Source organism: Oreochromis niloticus, linkage group LG6 (genome assembly GCF_001858045.2).
Source record: "Oreochromis niloticus isolate F11D_XX linkage group LG6, O_niloticus_UMD_NMBU, whole genome shotgun sequence".
In the NCBI taxonomy this organism is placed as follows: domain Eukaryota; kingdom Metazoa; phylum Chordata; class Actinopteri; order Cichliformes; family Cichlidae; genus Oreochromis; species Oreochromis niloticus.
Genome location: NC_031971.2, coordinates 29,377,666 through 29,398,390, shown reverse-complemented (window position 1 = coordinate 29,398,390; position 20,725 = coordinate 29,377,666). Strand labels below are relative to the sequence as shown.

Genomic DNA, 20,725 nt, shown 5'->3' with positions numbered 1-20,725 from the left:
TGTACAGCAACTATGTGTTGTAGTGATTTGGATAAGAAATGAGATTATCCTCTTTCAAAGCTACAGCAGTGCTATCACAGTCAGCTGGGATAACATTGCTGGGGTAAGTAAATAGATCCACTTCAAAGAGATGCAATCCAGCAGAATCCCCTTCGAGATGAGTTTGAGTTTTGATGTCTTTCACCGAACTCTGAAAATAGGAAGCTTTTATTTGTAATGCTTTGCTTTGTATTGCACTGTGGTCTCTTGATGTGACACATGTCAGATATGTTTTATGTGGCCTGTTCATAACTTACTGACTGACTGAACAATGTTAATATTTAATAACTTGTGTAACTTGAATAATCTCAAAAGTTTAATTATAGCTGTCACAAGCTGCTGCTGTTCATTGACATGCGTCTATTTGGTCATCACTTTCACACTGATCAGTGACTGTGCCCAAGTTTACAAAAAACAACAACTTCCAAGTCATCACTTTTTAAATTTTCTTTTTCTTTGAATGTAAAGAGAAGCAAAAACAGAAATTCTTGTAGATTCTGTTTAATCTTAACACAATCTGTAAGAATCTGTAACCTCAGGCTCTTTAATGAAATGTTAATAACCAAAGCCTTCAAGAATCAAGAAGAATTGTTATAATCTATTCTAATGAGAGAATGCTAATTCTATCAATTTGCCTGCTCACTAGCCCCAAAACCCTTGTCAACTTGCTAAGTGTGGTTAAATATAAATATGGATAACTGGATAGATGTCCAACAAATTTCCATTCAGGAACAAATCTAAAACCTTTGCATGTCCACAAAGTCAGTGACAACTGGCAACAACGTCTGTTATCAGAAAAAAAACATCTTTTGACAAATTAAACACAATTACTGTAAATTTTTTACAGTTTTGACTTTTCTTTATCTCAATCTCGCTCACTCACTCTCTCTCTCTCTCTCTCTCTCTCTCTCTCTCTCTCTCTCTCTCTCTCTCTGGTCTATATCAAAGGGATAAAGACCAGCAATCCCCTCCAACATTGATTCTATTTGTTTACTGGTAAGCCTTTGTTGATGTTTGAGAAAAGCTGCAAGATGGGTGCATGATGTATTACACAGATTCTCTGATGTACAAAGAACATGACAGTCATCTGGCACTGATATGTCCTTTGATATACTGCAATGAATTCTGACTAAATGAACTGCAGAATCTGTCCAGATTCTTATCGTCCTTTGTGATCTTGGAAACTTCAAATTACTCAGCTTTAGAAACTAAAAGAAACATTATAAACCTCTATATAACTAACTATATAACTATAACTGTTCTCTCAACATGGGGCGAAATTAAAGCACCATCTCCTGTCTGTCACAGTAATCAGTTACAGAATCTCTAGAATTTTGTGAATCAGTGAAGATGGATCACAGTTATCTAGGTCATGCAGTAACAGTAATTCATTGATGGAGTTATACAATAACTTGTTTAGCTGTTTATTTTATCTGAAGACTTTGGACTAACTAGGGAAAATTTAAACTGCTTCCAGGCTACAGAACTCACCCAGCGGGCATTACAGAGATCTAAATGAAAGCTCTCAGAGTACTTAAGGACAAAGCGAACGCTTGTCTGACAAAGCCAAGTGGATCCTAAGATGCATGTCTCCTTCTCAGTTTACTGTAACAACTCTGGACAGTTCATTGTTTCATTAGAGTCTGTGTTTACGTTTTGTTAACTCAGTCAGTGCTGAACTGAAGGCAGCGTACACGAACACTAAGGTAATTAGTCTTTCAGTTAGATACATACAATGGTTATTAGCTTTTGACTGAGCTGCACACTTTAAGTTCTCTGGGCAAATCATTGTTTCTTTTCTCTTTGGAACAAAGGGATCTGAAATAAAATGTAATCTGTACAATCTCTTTATTCAAAACAGCTTATTTTATCCATAAAAAAGACACATTGTGACACAGTTCTGTTGTGTAAAAAATATGAAAAATTAAGCAAAACCTTGCTCAAGTTTCCATAGTTTTTAAAAACATCTGTCTGCATTAAAAAAGAGAGTCCGACCACAACAAGTGTTTTTCTCAAAACTGAGATTTCCAATAATTGTCCATTTTCTTTGGCTATTCCAGGTAATCTTGAGTGAAACAAACAATAATCATTCTATCCATATTTATTCCATTGAAACAAAACAAATCATACACCACAAATTTCAGACGCCCAAATCACCTTCCTACAAAGAGACAATTATACCAGTGTTTGAAGACTGATATGGTGCCAAACCTTAGATCCATTCACCTCCACACTGATCTCATTCTTAATAATGCTTCAAATGTACTGACTCCAGCAGTTACAAATGTCTCACATACACTGAGTCAGCTGGTTTCCTCAGCAATATGAGCCTCATTATAAACTAAATGGTAAGCAGACTGGTTCTTATATAGTGCTTTTCTAATTTACCTGAGCATTTAAAGTTCTTCATACTTCATAAGCTACATGACGTTTCTGTAAACTCACTCACCTATAATTCATTCACAGATGAGCCATATAGAGCAATATTCTCTAGACAGACCTTCACTCTGTCTGTACATGCATTAAATTTATGTAAGAGGATGTTTGCTCGTGTATACGTCATCCGACATTGCTTTTAAATATCATCATTGTTGGTCTTTTGATCTGCAGAAAGATGTCTAAGATATTTGACCTTATTACAGACAGTAAGATTATTATCTGATGATTTAAACCTGAAAATCTTTGATATTCGTCCTTCTTGGTTCTACAAATCATTGTGCAGTGCTCTGGCATTGTGTCTGTTTCTCTATATTTCTATTGTGTTCCACACCATAAGCAGAACATGTGTGAAGACTTAGAGACTACTAAATACCATAAGATCATCTGCATACATAATATTACCAACTGCACTTAGTTTTATAGGCTCTGAATGCCTTTGATAATTCATAAACATGCAGATTAAAAACTATTGAGGACAAACTTGCTCCTTGTTGAACTCTGTAGCCCACTGAGGGGCTGAAATAACCCCCACCCCCCATTTTTCATGCAAGGTTTGTTTTCCATATCAATAAACCAGAACTCTCACACATAAAGACTAATGAATTTCTAATGTTCAAAAACAGTTTAGTAAATGCACTGTCAAGAAAAGTAAGGGTAAATGATACAGCATTTGTAGAGGATTGTGTCTTGAAATTACAATAGTATACATTGGCGAGCTGGCAACCCAATAATGTATATATATCATCAGTACAAAGGTAACTAACTTCCAGGTGCTGTATTTACCAATAAAGAACATTTGAATGATCCAAGCCAACGGTCATAACTTCATGTGGTCACAAGTCTGAATTAGAAGAGAATCCAAAAGCACATTAATTTCCTAAGAGCTTGTAGTGTTGTGATCAAGTAAGCGAACTCACACTGTGCCAGCCATGGCAAACTATTGTTCTCCAGTCAGTGGTAATAAAGACCCCAACCCTTTACATATAATTGCAATAAATGAAATGAAGAACACTTCACAGGAATGACAGATATTCTGATCAGTTTTCATGAAACTAACTTTACAGTGCACAGTTTCTCAATCCTCCTACCTCACTCTAATGAAAACAGGCATCTCCAACTATCCCTCTGGACTGGGCAGAGCCGAAAATTTTATACTCGTGTGCACCGTTTAGATTTTGCTGTGTGATTTGTGAGTCAGTTTTATTCCTCTGATTCTTGCGGTCTTAAAATACTCTGAAACCAGACTGTGACTTCTTATTTTTCCTAAATGTCATTGTCGTAGCATTTTTGTACTTCCCACTGAAAATGTGAAAAAGTGATGGAAGGGAAATATGCCAGAAAATACTTTTTCTTATTGTGACTCATTGTGACTAAGAAATCAAGCCACTGTTAGCAGCCTTGTTTGTGCTAAGGTGCAATTTGCACAGATATTGTGATGTAAACTCTGAAATAATAATAAGGGTCCACAGTTATGGTGCACGTCTAGTCAGTCTCTTTAGAAAAGGCATTGAAAATGATTAATTTAATTAACTGGTTAAGTCCTTGAAACCATCGAGAAAGACCATAGTTATTATTACACGGGACTAAAGCCTTCTTTGAAAAAAAAAAAACATAACAGTGTCACTGGTGTAGTTTGCTGTTTCAAAAAACACAACACAACACAACACAATCATCATAAAAAGCTTGTTATCTGAGACACTTACTTATGTCTAAAATGTGAAAAACACAAAGAGCTGGGCTTAAGGGAACAAGGCTCCCATGTCATGGTTGGCCTGAGTGATGAGGTGAAGAAGCCATAATCTCTTCAATAAGGACTTCTCAAGAATTTCTTGCAGGCAGTTTTTATTCTGGGTTTCTGAATGTGGGTTTCCATTGAAATACAGCTTGTTGATTCTCTCGCTTATGCAACTGAAAGCATATCTACTGATCTTTTCATCTCCTATTTTTGTGAGTAAATATTTTAATGTGGTTTTATCTCAGTTAATGAATCGTTTCTTTGTTTCGTTTTAGAATAAGGGACCAAAAGTGTCTCAGCTTCCTTGTTTTCGGGTTGACCGATAGTAACCCCGGTCTCTCTCTTTTTGCAGGATTTAATTAACATGCAACATGTTTCACTTTAAGCCGTGCAGCTCATAAATTGTCCTCCTTGGAGAAACATATCATATTTTTTTAAGGCGTACCTATGCTTGAAAAATATGCGGGTGCAGAAAAACAGGAATAAAACAGGTCAGGATGAAAATGAAGAAGAACAGGAGGAGGAGGAGAAGGAGGATGATTTTGTCCGATAGTAACCCCGGCAGTGGAGGAAGGGAGGTTTGTCCGATAGTAACCTCGGCAGAGAGAATGATGGAGAAAAGCAGAGTAGGAGGGGGTGGTGTACATATCACCTAAATTTAACTCCGCATCGCAAAAATGTGTCACATCTGTTTGCTGTGCTTTAAAGAAATTACTGCCCTAAAACGGCATGGTTTTTAAAACCGTGTCAGTGCCACATGCCACCCGTGGTCTTTTGCACTAAGCAATGCGGCGAGATAAACACGACACGGGAGTTTTTGTTTTTGTTTTTCTTATACGTGCATATATTTATCTAATGATTGTCACAGAAAACATGGAATGGGTCTAACAACAATAGGACACCTTTCTCCTAACTGTCAAGAAAGCAGCAGGCTACAAAAATGACTATTCAGGAGTTCTGTTATCTCGACTCCCTGCATGCAACGTAGACATCTTATGTAACATTCAGGAGCTGTGGGAAATTTGATTTAAAAATTACTGAGAAATGACAACAACATTTGATAGTAAGATAACATAATAATGCGGTTCTTTTCCCGACTTGTTCTAAACTCCTATAACGGACTACTGTGTTTTATTGTCTGGCATTCGTGTATGGCAGTATCATTCATGATTATGGCAGCAAATGTCATTGTTCCTTAAGTGCTCCACATAATGTAGTTTACCTTCCTCTCTTCTCAGGAAGTGAAAAATGCAGAATGGCCTAAAGACACATGCATAACACAATCAGCGTAGTCTTTAAATTCATATTTGTCAGATGTCAGCACATATACATATTTAGCCTATCTGGTAAAATGAGCCCACGTCAAACAGACTAAATGAAGGTACTAACGATTTATCTGTGAACATCATTAATGGAATAAAACATCAGTGTGGAAGTCATTGCCTCTAGTCATTGCCTAAAGCAGGAGCATGACTGGAATCATTAAAAAACAAACAAACATTGGACGGTATTCTTCTGCAGTCTGTGCCCTGTGTATATTTTGTTGTGTTTGACTTTTGTCTTACAACATGTATATTTATCATATTTATTGTGTATGTTATTCTTTTAAATATTTTTTAAAGGCCCAACAAGGGACAGACATATTTCTTTTTCTATTTCTTTTTCTATCCTTGTTCTTTCGGTTTTCGGAGGTTAAGAACGGCATTTGAATGCATCGCGGTTTGACCGCAAGTTACCTCGCACTGCAGCCGCCGGAGAACTGGGTGAAAGGGGAATGATGTCACTGCTTAGCCGACGAAGGAGAACAATAAAGTCGCCGAGACTACTGGAAATGGTTACTGGGCATAAATACAGCAGCGAAGACGCTTGAATAATCTATCGCTTAAAACATGTTTTAAATCTGAACAGGACACAAATACTAAGTTTACATTTCTTAAACTTACAGTATCATTTAACGTGGAGTCTGTTATACCGGATAGTTTTAGAACAGTTTTGTTTACCTTTTCTTTTTCCTGTTACATGATCATAAACAAAGAGGCTTTTCATCTGTCAACTTGTTAATAGTTCACTTAACATGTTTGTTTTTATTTTCATTGCCACACTTCAACACTTATAGAAGACCCATAGCTGCAGATAATTTCAGATTAAATCTCAGAATCGTTGTTTTTTGTTTCCTTTTTAAACAAGTTGTGTGTTGTGGATCCAACCAGGTCACATCAACAGCAGAAACTGACACAAGCTCAGCTCAGAATGAACTATATATGCTGCAAGGTCAATCCGTGCTTCACTGGATAAGTAATAAATCAGATTTAATTGGCTCTGATGTGGCAAGAAGTTCTAAGAGGACCGGGGCATTTAAATGACAAGAAAGGGTCGAGAAAGGATCACAGCTTTGAATCCATGACCTATGACACAGTCAAAGGAATAAATAGAAATACAATATTAATATTACTTTTCTGTATTGTACTTTAGAGATCTAAAGAAACAAAATAACCAGGAAAGCACATAAGTAACCTTTGGGTGACCGTACAAATTTTGTGCTGAGTACAGAGTGGTCACTGGGCTGCTTTCTTGTGTGTATGTAAGGTGTATATGCATGTGCTGTTGTTTTTTGATCATGTGGGCTTTTGTCAGTTGCTATTAATTATCTCAAGATCTTAGCGACAAAAATGCAAACTGCATTTTGTCATGTTGTCCTTTATTTTATCTCTTTGTTAATTTATTGCATAAACTGACCAGTAATTCACACACTGAATAATTATTTTCCATGTAGCTGCAATGAAGCTCTTTCACTCCACTGGGGACAACCTACATATTTGCAGTTGTTGAATGAGCCTGTTGTTGTTGTTCCACTGGGTTTCAGATTTTTTATTTTTTCTTTCTTTTTCTGGGAACCATCTAAAAGAATGTATTCTCACAAGTCATGACCCAAACTAATTTGTATGCTGTTATGTGCCCTATGTCCTGCTTTATTTTGCATTTCTAAACAAGTCTTTTGGTAAACAAGTGTTTCAGCTTTTGGGACCAACTACATAAATAGATCCATACAAAATTATAAAATGTTGTTTATACTTTGTTTAATCATCTGTAACGTGATATTAAAGCCCCCTTTTGAAGGGTGTGAAAAGCTAACTCTTGGTCTTTGAAATAAAAGCATGGGAAATGGCTACTGAGGCTTTCTTCTATATTAAAAAACCCAACTTTAGTCGTGAGAAGGACATGTTTATAGTCTGATACCAAAAAGGCAACAACAAAAGGTTAAAACAAATCTATGATTGTTGATTTTTTTTTAACTTTTAAATTTTGCTAAGGGTGTGGTAGGTGTGTGTAAACACAGGCAACTGTAGACAGTATCTCTCTGCTAGGCCTCACCTCTGCTAATGTGAGTCGTTGAACTGGACATCTTAACTGTGTTTGTGGTCTTTTGGAGCCTTTTAATGAGATTATCTGATGGTTATCTCGGCCTGTTGCAAGGTGGAAGCCATCCTGACATTTCTTTATCTTATTAATCTTTTACTTAGCACTAATTAGGAGGTATGTGGTGCTGATGACACTTCAATCTTTCATCAAAAAGCCAGCGGGTGACTTCACAGGGATCTTTTATTAACACTATATGGTAATGATGTGGAGTTAAACTGGACAAAATTGGACCTGCTGCCATGTTTTATTATTTTGTGTCACCAAAGTGATACAGTACTGGTTATCTTCAGGCAAGGACTTGAAAACCTTTTGTTTTTATTGTTTTTAGGTATTTTTCACAGGAAACTTTAAAGATCAGTACCTACAGCTGATGACATTGTGTATACCCATGAAAAAAAAAGCAATGATGCAATTCACTGTGTTCTGGGAAAACATTAAACAACTTTTTTGAATGTATTTTTTTAAAAAATAAACGGGCTACAGTTAATGTTACAGATATATAAGCTCGTAAACGAAACATTCATTACACCTCTCCTGTCCTCGGCAACTTTTATGCAACATGAAAAGGAAAGAAACACATTTCCTTTTAAGTTGTATTCATGATAGTACGAAAAAATTAACTTAAAGGAATCATCGGGGAAAGTGCTGTATAATACATGATTTAAGGTAGGGGAAAATTGTTTGTTGAATACTGTATGTTGCATAATGTGTTTACAGTGAGCTGTTAGTGGGCTGCTATTGTGAACTTTTCTCTGACCTGACCAGAGCGTATGTGTGAGAATTTAAGGATGTTTATGTGAACATATTTATATGTGATATGATTTTATCTCAATGGATATCTTAACCCCAGCTGCACTCACTGAAAATCAGCAAGCAGGTGTCAGCAAAGTGTCAACTAAACTGTGACACTTTATTTTTCATTCAAGTTTTCATTGCTTTGAGGACCTTCAAAAAAGTTGTAAAATATTTTCTCACTCACTGCCAATGGGCTGTAAACCACACCACGATTTTACTTTTTGTCAGTTTATTCCCGACCCTGTACAGGAATTCCTTTCCTTATAAAGGTGGATAATTTATGGCCACATGATCAGATGTCCTTTTGGAATGCAACAAGTCTTGCATGTTTGGATAACTCTGCAGGAGACTGCTCTCTTTGAATATGGCAAGAAAGCAGGTCACAGAGACAAATTTATGCATTAGAATTGCACTTTTACTGTAAGCTGCTTGCATGTTTTATGTCGTGATCACAAAAAGGACTTAAATGCAGACACACTAAGTAAACTGGAAGGTGAAATAAACAATAGTGACCTAAATAAAACTTTTTGGCATACAAAAAGCCTCTGGAAGAACAGATAAGTCCCAATAAAGCTATCAAAGAAACATCTGCAGATTAAAGAAAAAATATTAAAAAAATGCAAGAAGGACACAAAACATAAATCATACTGGAAATAATAAAAATCAGCTGCTGTGGATCTGTGCCACTGCTTTTTAGATATAGCAGAATAAGACAAACTGGAGTCTAGTTTACCCTATTTTTGTGTTAAATTAGAATTTTATTGCAGATGTTTTATGCAAACAAACAAAGCAGTCACAATTATAGTAATGGTTGAGTCAGAAAAATGGACTTTCTCACAGAATATAATAATTCTATCTGACCTCTATTGTGCTGAATGTGTGAGGAATATAGGAAAGAGACCTCAAACATCTAAAATGAAATAGAAGTTATTATATGTGAATAGTCAGACAGTGAGCAAGTTTTCATATTTTGTCATTTGAATGTGCAAATAGTGTGTGTGTGTGTGTGTGTGTGTCAGTGCTGACTAGCCATCTGCCGCCCTCTGTTCTATATAACGGTCTATTCTTCTCAAACAGCTGGCGACCACACTGACCTCTGCCTATTCTCTCTCTCTGTCTGTCTGCTTTTCTTTTCTCAGTCTCAGTATTTAGGTCCCTACACTGCATGTGGTAACCCAGCCGCACCATTTAACGTCTGTTTAAATGCTCTTTACTTTTTCAAAGGTAACGCTCAAAATCACATTTGTAACTTTGTTTCACTACAGAGCGATCTCACTGAAAACAATAAGTTGCTGTTGTGTTGTTGTCCTCCCTCAGTGTTGTGCTAAATGTTTAAAACACTACGAGTGAGCCTGAAACACAGGGGAGTGGAAAGTAACAAGGTGACAAGGTTGTTGGGTTTCGAGATTAAAATGTAACAAACCTACCAATGTCAAACACACCGATTTAACTGTGGGCGAGAGCAAAATTAAGGGGGTTTAGTCTTTTTTGCTAGAGAAGATTTTAAATTGTGTAAAATGTATCTAAGTAGTGGTCAAAATATGAGCCTTGAATGTTAAAACAAAGAAAAACGTGTTTCAAAATTCTTTTCAAAAAGCCCAGTGCAAGTAGAGGATGAAGGAAGATGAAGTAGAAAGACAATGGGTGTAATTTGTTTGACTGAACCCAGGAGACCTGCTGGCTGATGCCAGCTTTTATATTGTAGAAGTAGGTTCACCAGTTTTCCTGATAATTTTTTTTAACTCAAAACAGATGAGTAACCTGTAGGTGGTGTCATTATTACATTATATCTATGCATGCAAGCAAAGCTAAAGTTTGCTATAAAAGCATAAAATATGTTGTTGTTTAAGTAATTTTAATGTATTCTATGTTAACCGCTGGTGGTCTCACAGTCTAAAAAGGTGCACAGGAACATAATTTAAGAATGTTTCTGCAGAGATAACCTGTTTTTATGTGTTCAGATCTCCTTTTTGTTTCCTTTATTTTGCTCCTGTCTCTTTAAACATTTCCCCCCTGCTGACAAACTTTCAGCCATTTTAGGAATCTCTGCACACTGTTTGCAGGGAAGTAATGCTATGTTATTTTGGCCCCCTCTTTCTGTTCTGCCTCTTTCACCCCGCCATTTGGAATTCTTGTCCTATATTTTTCTTTCTCTGATTCTGCTGTCGCGGTTGTTTTCTCCTGTCAGGGCCTCTGTCTGCCTGTGCTGATCAAGCAACATTTATGTCCTGTGCAAGTTATTCATGCTCACAGACACGCACATGCACAACCACACGCAGAACCAGCAACACACAGGGAGTCTCATCAACCAAGTTCAATGCCATGCTCAGAGATAACTTATTTCGAAAAGCTAAAGGAATTTATTTCCTAATAGGGTTTGGTTTCAGCTGTGAAAGTTCCCCTGCATGTAATAAAACACAGCTGACAGCTATTCTTTCTCAATCTTGAATGATGCTGTGTTGGGGATGATGTCTCTGTAAACGGTTTTTAAACTAGGCGCACACAGATGCAAGCACACATGCATGTACACAGACATACACAAACAGATTATTACAGCAAAGCTCTGCTGTCGTTCCCAAAGGAGAACCCGTGGCTATTTTTGGCAGTGTGGAGGACTTAATACTGAGTGAGAGAGGTTTATAGAAAAAGGATTGAATAACCCCCGTGATCCTCTCTAGAGTGAGAGAGAGACAAAATTATTGCTGGTAAGATAATTTGCATTAACACAAATGACAAAACAGAAGTTTAAAGTTATAAATACAGCAAAAAAACAAACAAACAAACAAACAAACAAACAGTCTCCTCATTTTTGTCAAGTAATTTTCAGTAGATAACTGGAAACTTGAAAACCAACAAGTCTATCTGTAAATGCCAATGATAAAAGTATCTGTCTGTGGTACCTTCAGAGGTTAATTATTAACATGTAAAGCTCATTTTATGTAATGTATAACACCTTATACTAGAGCTGAAAATTTTGGCTGTGTGAGAAACAGCCTGCTTTCAAAAGAAAAACACATTTGCTATTAAATGCAATATCAATTAAAAAAACAGAGATAATACTAATGAGAGGCCCAGTGACAGCAACCAATCTTGCATTGCAGTGGCACATTGTGATACATAAAGTTCAACATTTTTAAAAGGCTACTTATTAACTAGAAAAAAAATATGCTAGTGAACCTACAAGGTCCTCTGCTGATTAAAGAAGTAAAAAATAAAACTTTATAGGTGTATGGCGCCTTTAAGGTATTGATTAAACTATATATATATATATATATATATAAATTCTTCCAAAGCACATCATCATCATATATTTGCTTTAAGAAACTCTGCTGTTCCACAAGGGACATTATAAAAAAACTCTAAAATTCCAGCGAAAGTACTTAATACTCTTATCACTGAACAGTGCAAACTGGCTCTAATCTGGGAGGACCTGGTGTGCAGCTGAGCAAAACATGCATTAGACTCTGGCTTTCTTTGCAACTCCCAGGCAGAGTTGCTAACATGAGGAAAACCTGGCTTGCCCCTTATCTGTAGTTATTTTTATTTAATTTAATAACTGTACAGTACTCTGTATATAGTAACCATTGTCCTTAATGTAAATATGTAAGAAAAATTGTGTATGTTTCTGTTCTGTGTCCTGTGTACTGTTTGTTTGTATATGTGTCTTTTTGGCTGCTGTTACAACCAAATTTCCCCTTGTGGGACAATTAAAGGATTATTCTATTCTATTCTATTCTATTCTAAATAAAATAATAATAATACTACTGGATGGAATATTGGGGGAAAAATTGTAATGTTTTACAAAGACACAGCTTAAGGTGACTAAAAAAGAACATTTTAAACTGTGAGTTTGGGGTATTTTAATGAAGGTAAAGTGGGACGTTTGTGCTTGATAAAGGCTACTGTATCATACTCCTTTCTAACACAGCACCACACCCTGTGGACAAACATTAATGAGAGCTGTTTTCCTCCCATGGCAGGGCAGTGACCCAAAGCACTGCTCCAAAACTTGCAACAACTATTTAGAAAGTGAAGCAGTCATCTGACATTCTCTCTATAATGAATCAGGTAGCACACCAACACCAATAAATTGTTGTGGGACCCGCTTGACCATATGATGCATAATAACAGACAGCTAGAATGCCAAATGTGTGTAAACATGTGACTGATCATCATTGTGATGGTGATAGCTGATTCTTAGATCAAAACATCATCTAAGAAAAACATTTCAATTACATTTTTAAAGATTAGTCTTTCAAGCCTCAGAAATGTCTTTTATACACTTCAATTTCATGAATAGATTCTCATTTTTCCAGTCCAGCAACTGTCAAAAACACACAATTCACTTTTATTGGAGCCTGCACTTGCCTGCACATGTTTCAGATCTGCTACAATGTTAGTGAAAGCAATTTAAGGGAAAACCTACTTGAGATCAAAAAGACGAAGCTGAAGAACTCAAACGACAAAAAAACGAAGGAAGCATGGAAAAATGAGGAAGGAAAAGAGCAGAGGTGTATAGATTGTGAGAAGAGGACACAAATACGGGACAGCAAACCAGCACAGCTGCCCCAGTGAAAAAAGATGAGCCTTTTTTTCTTTTTTTAACGTTCCTCCTCATGCTGCTCTCGCTGCATCCACGTGAGAGACGGGGGAAGGAGGGGAGAAGCAGAGAAATGAGGAGAAAAGTGCTAAAAACCACTGCATGGCAAACCTGCGCCATCTCTCAGCCAAAAACCCTCCTTAAGAAGTTATTTGATTAAAGACTTAGGTTTAAAATGTCTTGGTTTAACAGTGAGGTATTTAGAAAATATTACAATTGTGCAATAAGACACAAAAAGCACAAGTTAAAGCCAAATATAAGAAAAAAGTAGTAAATGAAATGTTGAATTGATAATAGGATAAATGGAAAGAGAAGTCTAAAAAGGAAAAGAAAAAATGTTAAGAATGGGTATATTTCATAGCAAGATGATGACCCCAAAAGACATCCAAACGCACGTGCTTGTGCTCTGGGTTTTTTGCTGTGAACCTGAGCTGGTTTGCTGAAAGCTGGTTTGGCGATTTTGGCGAAGCCAGTGATTTGGGGATATAAATAAATCTGTTATGTGATGGCTTTGGCCAGTGGAACCCGGGAACCAGCTACAGGATTCCATCATGATTTAGTCAGCCTCTTAGTCTCCATGAAACCTGGAAGAATCCCTTATCCTGGTGTCAAATCCATGCACAGCACACTGAACAAAAAACACTGATGTGTATATAATTAAACATATTTAACAAGCGAGTCCAAAAAATTTTGACAACGTGACTCAGGCTGAGGCTAGTTATTTCTTTTACAGGAAAAACTTGCAGCAAGCAGCAGTATCATAATGAAGCCTTACCTAAGCAGTCATGCGAGCAGTTATTTTGTGGGAGTAGGCTGTTGCCTCGAGGAAAAGCCTGATATCTCATACTGAAACTCCATGAAATTCTCTAGGTGTTTACTTACAGAAAGGACTGGCTGGTGTCTCTTAACACATAATACACGTTGAAGAAAAGTAGGAACATATAACACTCATTTCTTCCAGCTACATTTACCAATAGGGTGTGATCGTCTCTGCTGTCAGTCTTGTATTTCATTTCCTTTAGCCTGATGTGAGGACGATGTGTTCTCAAAGAAGTTTGCTTTTATATTCCTAAAATAGAACTGAAACTAGAAGAATGGCCTCCAATTTTTATTCTTTGCACATAGGACAAAAAAACTATTAAACTTGAAGAATGATGTTTGCAGCCTCACTAATAGCATTTTCTCTCATCTGTTCAAGTAGTCCTTGTGTCTCTCATAGTAGTCTCCCTCAAAGAAGACTAGAGTTTTGCCACCTCAGAATCTGATGAACTGTGGTTCTCTTTACAGTTTTTTTGAGTTCTCTGGTCACTTCTATCACATCATAACATTTAGCTATATAAATAGACAAAATCTATTGGTTGATCAGTAAATATACCCGCTGTTCGACATGTTTAAACACATTTCATGACATTTCTTTTTCAACAATATTTTTAACAGAAGTAAAACTTCATTACAAACATACATCTTGCTAATCTGAATAATCTCATACAGAAAAAGAAACATTTTCTTTCCCCCTCTTGTACGTCACCTCTTCTCTCTACTATGGTAACAGCGTCTTATTCCTGGTAACGCTTCACTGGCAGCATTTTCCCGTCAGTGCTGTTTTTGTATGAAGGCCACAGTATCTTTGTGTAGTCTGCTCTGGTTGGTCCCAGGTGTATTATGTCCTCTCATGAAGGACAGTCTTTCAGTTTAGTGTGCATTTGTTTTTCTGTGTTCTTGTAGAGTCCACGTATATGTTGTTGTCCATATTTGTTACATAATATAATTTCAAAATGACCATGAAGGTCTGGATCTGTGGAATGAGTCATCTTATTCTCTTTGGACTCCAGCTGCAACAGCAAGACCAGCGGCAATGGCAATGCTGGTCTCCAGCGCCATCTGCTGCACCACATTCGGAAAAGCACTTTTGTGAAACAAAACATCTGTATACATTTTCAGTTCACTTGGTTGTTGTATTTGCCTTTTTTAAAAACTTGTTTTGACCTTTCCCACTTTCTCATAATACATAAAGGTACAAAGATATGACGTATGAAGTAATGAGGCTTATTTGATGGTAAAATCACACCGTTGTCTTTAACTCTTTAACTCACACAGAGTGTCTTTAACTCTGATCTTTAACTCCTGATGATTTAGTCAGATTATCTCTTGCATCAGTGCGAATGCAGAGTTGACATCAATAGTGTGAAATTAGTCACATTTACAGAGAAATTCTGTCATCCTACTCCATTGATTTAGTGTATTACATACTCTCACAGCAGAGTCAGATCATTGCTTTTACTATAACAACAGATTTTAAATTTGATTCAGTTCAGCTGAAGATTGTCAGCAAATGTGGTGTATTTTACAACTTTGTCATACAGCTTCTATTTGGTCAGCCTGCTAAAATGTGTTTTAAGAGTTAAAACAGCCAGGTGATATAAGCAGTCCTCAGTTTATTAAATATATTCATGTTCTTACAATCCAAGGAAATTTAATTGCAATATACTCATGAAGCCTTTGATGGTTTGAAGTATTAATTCACACAACAAGAGGAATAAAGTTACATTAGAGATTTGAAATAAGATTGATAGCTGTTGTATTTCAGGTAAAATGGAACACTATCACTCAAATCATCTACTGAAAAAGAAAAGAATCTGTTTTCTTGCCTTTCCTCGTCCAAGGGTGTTCACTCTGAGGTGTTTTTTCCCCCAGTTGCAAAAATGAAAGAGTTAACCAAGCAGAACCAGGCACTGATTTTTACATTTTGAATAGTCAGTGCTGCTTGAAGTAGTACTGAAACTTTTACATGTCAAAATGTTTTATTTCAATGTAAAGCGCAAATTTAGAATTTAGATAGCAAAATGTGGTACCAACAGGTTTGATGCAACTTTGCTCTACAACCTTTAATGAGACTTCCACAAAAATAGCAACATTGCATTTTCTCTTCTTTAATGTCACATCTGCAGTGGCAGACGTGTGGAGCAGAGAGAGATAGGACCCAAGTGCAGACATTGGCGACAGACTTAACAGTGAATGAACCTTTATTTAGAGATAACTCTATTTTCATTGCACAGTCATACATAGTACAATAGTACGATGAAACTGGAAAAGCAACAACAAAAGTAATACAAAGGAACTAAAAACTTGAGAACCTGATAGGAGATGTGAAACACAGAACATGAAAACCTGAGACAAGGAACCCCGGAACAAGCAGAGGATGATGCGCAGGCAATCCAGCAACAAACAGATGAAGATACACAGATGGAAAACGAGGGAATGAGACACAGGAGGAGAGCACAGCTGGGAGAAATCACACACAACGAAACCGGGGGAAGGAAAATGGAAAATGCTAACATAGCACACCAGACTGTCAAAGTAAAACAGGAAACATGAGACAGGAACAGAGACACGTAGCCCAAATTATGTTAATCATATAAACTCCACAAACTGCATCTAGGCTCCTACAATTTCAATAACCCTAAGACCACATGTGATGTTACTCTTAATTTATTGTCTTAATGGGGCCCTATTTGTGGCTTATTTTCTGTCCAGTATACAGTGCTTTACAAAAGTCTTCTATCACCCATCATGTGTAGCAAACACAATGGGTATACATTATATTAGGATTAAACGGAGTTTAACAAGCTTGAAGGTCAATATTTGGTATGACCACCTTTATTCTTCAACACAGCCTGAACTCTCTTTCTTTAAGTAGTCTTCAAGAATAGCCATACAAGCTTCTTTAAGCAAATCCAAAGCTCTTTTTTGTCTGTTGGCTGGTGTCTGGACTGTTTTCTGTCCAGTTGATCCCACACTGCTTCAGTAATGCTAAGGTCAGATTCCAGCAAAGCCAATCAATGACTGATAATGTTCAGCTGGCTGTTTTCTTCCTCTTTCCACTGAAACCATGGTTGATCACAGAGCAGGTGGATCAACTGAAGGGATGGAGTGTTCAGGTCCTGTGTCAGGTCTTTGTTGGATTTTTCTCCCCTGTTTCTTAAAGACATGACTTTCTGATACAGTATCATCTGCTGTGGATCATTTTTTTAGGATTGCCACTTCTTTTTAAATGTTTTAGGAACAGACGACACGCCAGACTGACGGCTCTTTGGCAATCACCTTGCTAATGCAAAAATGCCCTCTTAAGCCAATGTCAAAATTTGTTATCTTTGACATTTTTCATGATTTCAACTAAAGAAACAAATTATATGTTTTTGCATCAGACACTAGTAACAAAGTGCCTAAAGCTACACTTTAAAATGAGTGAGTTCTTTGCTATGTTTTCTGTTATGTGTAGACACAACATTACTTCATCCTTTGAATTAGGTGCCAATTTTATGCTTGAACAATTCAGAGAGCATTGTAAAATCATTCCTTTGAAAATAGACAGTAGCTGATCATTTTCAGAGGAATGGATAGAACTGAAAATGACTGTAAAAGCAGCTGATGCTTAAAGAAAAACATTGAAAGACCTTTGAAAGGCCTGGAGAATTATTTTTAAATTATTGCTTGTTTATAACTTAATTTCTTCAAAAACCCAAGACAAAGATTCCATAAAATACCATTGTTGTTAATTTGATCATTTTCTTTTCAGGCTTAAATGAAAATTAGATCTGCAAACTTTTCACGTACTTCTCAAATCTCTCATGCAGTGTTGTAATGTAACACACAGACACACAGAAGCAACACATGTAAGACACAGCAACCTATGACGCATGTTGTGTCCAAGTAATGTGAAGTACGCATACTAGCAAAGTTATTATTTCCTTGCTTGTGGATTGTTCACATCAGCACAACTTCAATTTTATGTTTGTTTCTTTTAGATATTCAGGTAAGAGGAGAAACATCTGTAACCATGAGGCCCTGTCACCTGACAACACTGGCCTGATCATATTGGACTCAGCCTTGATGGGAAGACCTCCTTCAATGCATGAATACAGTCACTGTACAGGCATTTCTCTAAGTGAGCTGTGCCACATCAATGGCCATGCACTTTGTAGACTGCTTTGCAAATTCCAAGTTATAATAAGAATGGCATTCTACTTCAGGGCCTTTGCCTTCAGCTAAACAGTCAGATGTGATACAAAGGACTACTTTTGGAACTTGAGCAATTCACACATCTTCCAGCAGAGGGTATTCGTGAGTAGAATCAGTGGCTCCTCAAAGTGCTGCATAAGAGAATTAGAGTAAAGAGAAAATATCCAGTGAGTGACAGTTCTGGGGTGAAAATGCCTTGCTGATGCCAAGAGGGGAATGGCTGAACTGCTTCAAGCTAATAGGAAGGAAAAAATAAATCAAAAGTGACCAAAAAATAAAAAATAAAAAATAATGTCAGCAATAAGCCAGACAGCGTCATCTCCATGTGGGTCATGAGGATCCAGGGTGCTGTCTTGCTCAATGCCAAAGCAGAGCAGTTTGAATAAGGAGAAGTATCAGTATCACACAGGAATTGTGTGATCTTGTCTTTAATCATAACTCAGTAAAGTTTGATACATAAAGTTTAGCTATTTTTTTCTCCATGCAACACCACAGCACGTCTTTTAAAAAATTAATAAACAATGGTAATTGGATTTAGAGTGAGCTTTTTTGTACAAGCACATAAAGCACTCTTGTAAGGTATGTACAGTGTTAGAGCCAATGGGTACAAATCCTTATAATAATTTCACAATCATTTGGGGACATCTTTTTTCTGCACCACACTGTATGTTAGATTGCAAACGAAGTTCTAAAATGAAAAGATTGTGAGATAGTCCTACATTTAAACTGTTGCTCTAAGCTTTTGGATGAGGTTAGGCGACCGCATATAAAACTGAGAAAACTGTATATTGACATTTTTACATAAAAAGTTCCTTCCAAGAAAACATGAAAGAATAAATCGACTTGAACTCCAAAATAATAAATATCAGTAAGGTCAGCACTTATTTTCACAGAATTTAATCTATGGTAAGAAGCCTCACGCTGTCAATTAAATCTGTAATAACTGTGCCACGGACACATTAAGGTGAACATCTCATTTTCAGGAGCCAGAAGTCTGTTCGTACCATGCATGCATTTCATATTTTATAGATAAGGGCACCCACACATAAATAAGTATAATTAGGGGGTAAGGTGCTGAAGTTAAAAGATAAACTTTAAAAGTCAGAGATAAAAGGTCAGAAGGTTGAATCCAGTATGAGAAAATTAACAAGGTACTAAGGCACCATGTGTGATTTCTTAACAAAAAAATCCTTGCAGGTACTCTGTATCCATAGAGTGGAAAGTTTTAATAGTAATCTATAATTTACTGGTGCCTTATTATCCTGTCCTTCAAATTGGCTGATAACATTGCAGTAAGTCAGTAAATTTATGCTGGGAGACATGGTTGGGACAACCTGCTGACGTTCCCAGAATAGGAAAAAGAAAGATGGTTTAAATGATTTCGAACACGGCATGGTTTTTGGTGTCAGACTGGCACCGGTGGTCTGAGTATTTCAGAAACTGATAACCTACTGGGATTTTTCCACACAACCATCTCTGGGGTTTATTGAGAATGGCCTGGAAAAAAAGAAAATATCCAGTGAGCAACAGTTCTGGGGTTAAAAATGCCTTTCTAATGCCAGAGGTGAGACTGGAATGGCCAAATTGCGTCAAGCTAATAGGAAGGAAAAAAATCCAAATTACACTGCGAACACACTTGAAACAGTTGGGCCTTGAACACTCCTGTCAGCTAAGAAATGGAAGCTGAGGATAACCTTTTCACTGGCTCACCGAAATCGGACGTTAAAATATAGGAAAAACATTGCCATTGGTGTCAAGAAACATTTGAACGGTAATGTCATAATTTGGCATAAACCACATGAAGGAACAAATCCATCCTGCTTTGCATCAATAGTTCAGTCTGCTGCTGGTGCTGTAACAATGTGGGGGATATTTTGTTGGCACACTTTGGACCTCTTACTACCCATAGAGCATTGTTTGAATGCCTCAGCCTGCACGAGAAGTGTTGCTGACCACATCTATCCCTTCATGACTACAGTGTACCCATCTTCTGATGGCTGCTTCCAGCAGGATAACACACCAAATCAGAAATATCAAATTATCTTAAACTGGCTTCTTGACCATGACAGTGAGCCCACTGCACTCAAATGGCCTCTGCAGTCACAGACCTTCCAATGCAGCCAATGATACCATGATAACATGGCAGATGATGAATCTGCAGCTGTGCGATGCTATCATGTCAATATGAACTCTTAGGATCTCTAAGAATATAAGTAAGTTGTGAAAAGGTTTCCAGCAGGTTATGGACAAAGCTTAAAACAAAAACAAAACAACAACAACAAAGAAAAAGCACAGGAAAGACATCAGTTGTGTGCACAGGACAACCTATAAATGGCATACATTTAAACTGGTCATACATTGAAAACACACTGTACATGACATGTTCAACATTGTACAAACCTATATTTTTGTCTTTATTTAAAAACTCTCACGCTGAATTTCTTCTTGTCAGCTACTATTTCAAATCAAATTTATATGGCTTGTTTATTAATTCATGGATGACAAACTCAGAAACCAAAACTTGCTCAGGTATCAGGTTTTCTATCCCAGATATGCCTGAGGAAAAGCCAGTAAAAAAGGCATTTTGCAGACTTCCCAGCTATTTTGCTTTAATGCAGTGTCCCGACCACTTAGGAGATGCCTTCATCTCCTGGTTCAACAGAAAATTTCATTAAACC

The 20,725-nt window shown here is 36.9% G+C and overlaps 1 long non-coding RNA gene across 1 annotated transcript; it reads left to right on the top strand.

Moving 5' to 3' along the window:
- Nucleotides 1-16,845: 16,845 nt before the first annotated feature.
- Nucleotides 16,846-19,027, top strand: LOC102082474 (uncharacterized). Its single transcript, XR_002062524.2, has 2 exons — nucleotides 16,846-17,273; nucleotides 17,834-19,027. It is a non-coding gene; the product is annotated as an uncharacterized LOC102082474 (long non-coding RNA).
- The last annotated feature ends 1,698 nt before the right edge of the window (nucleotides 19,028-20,725 follow it).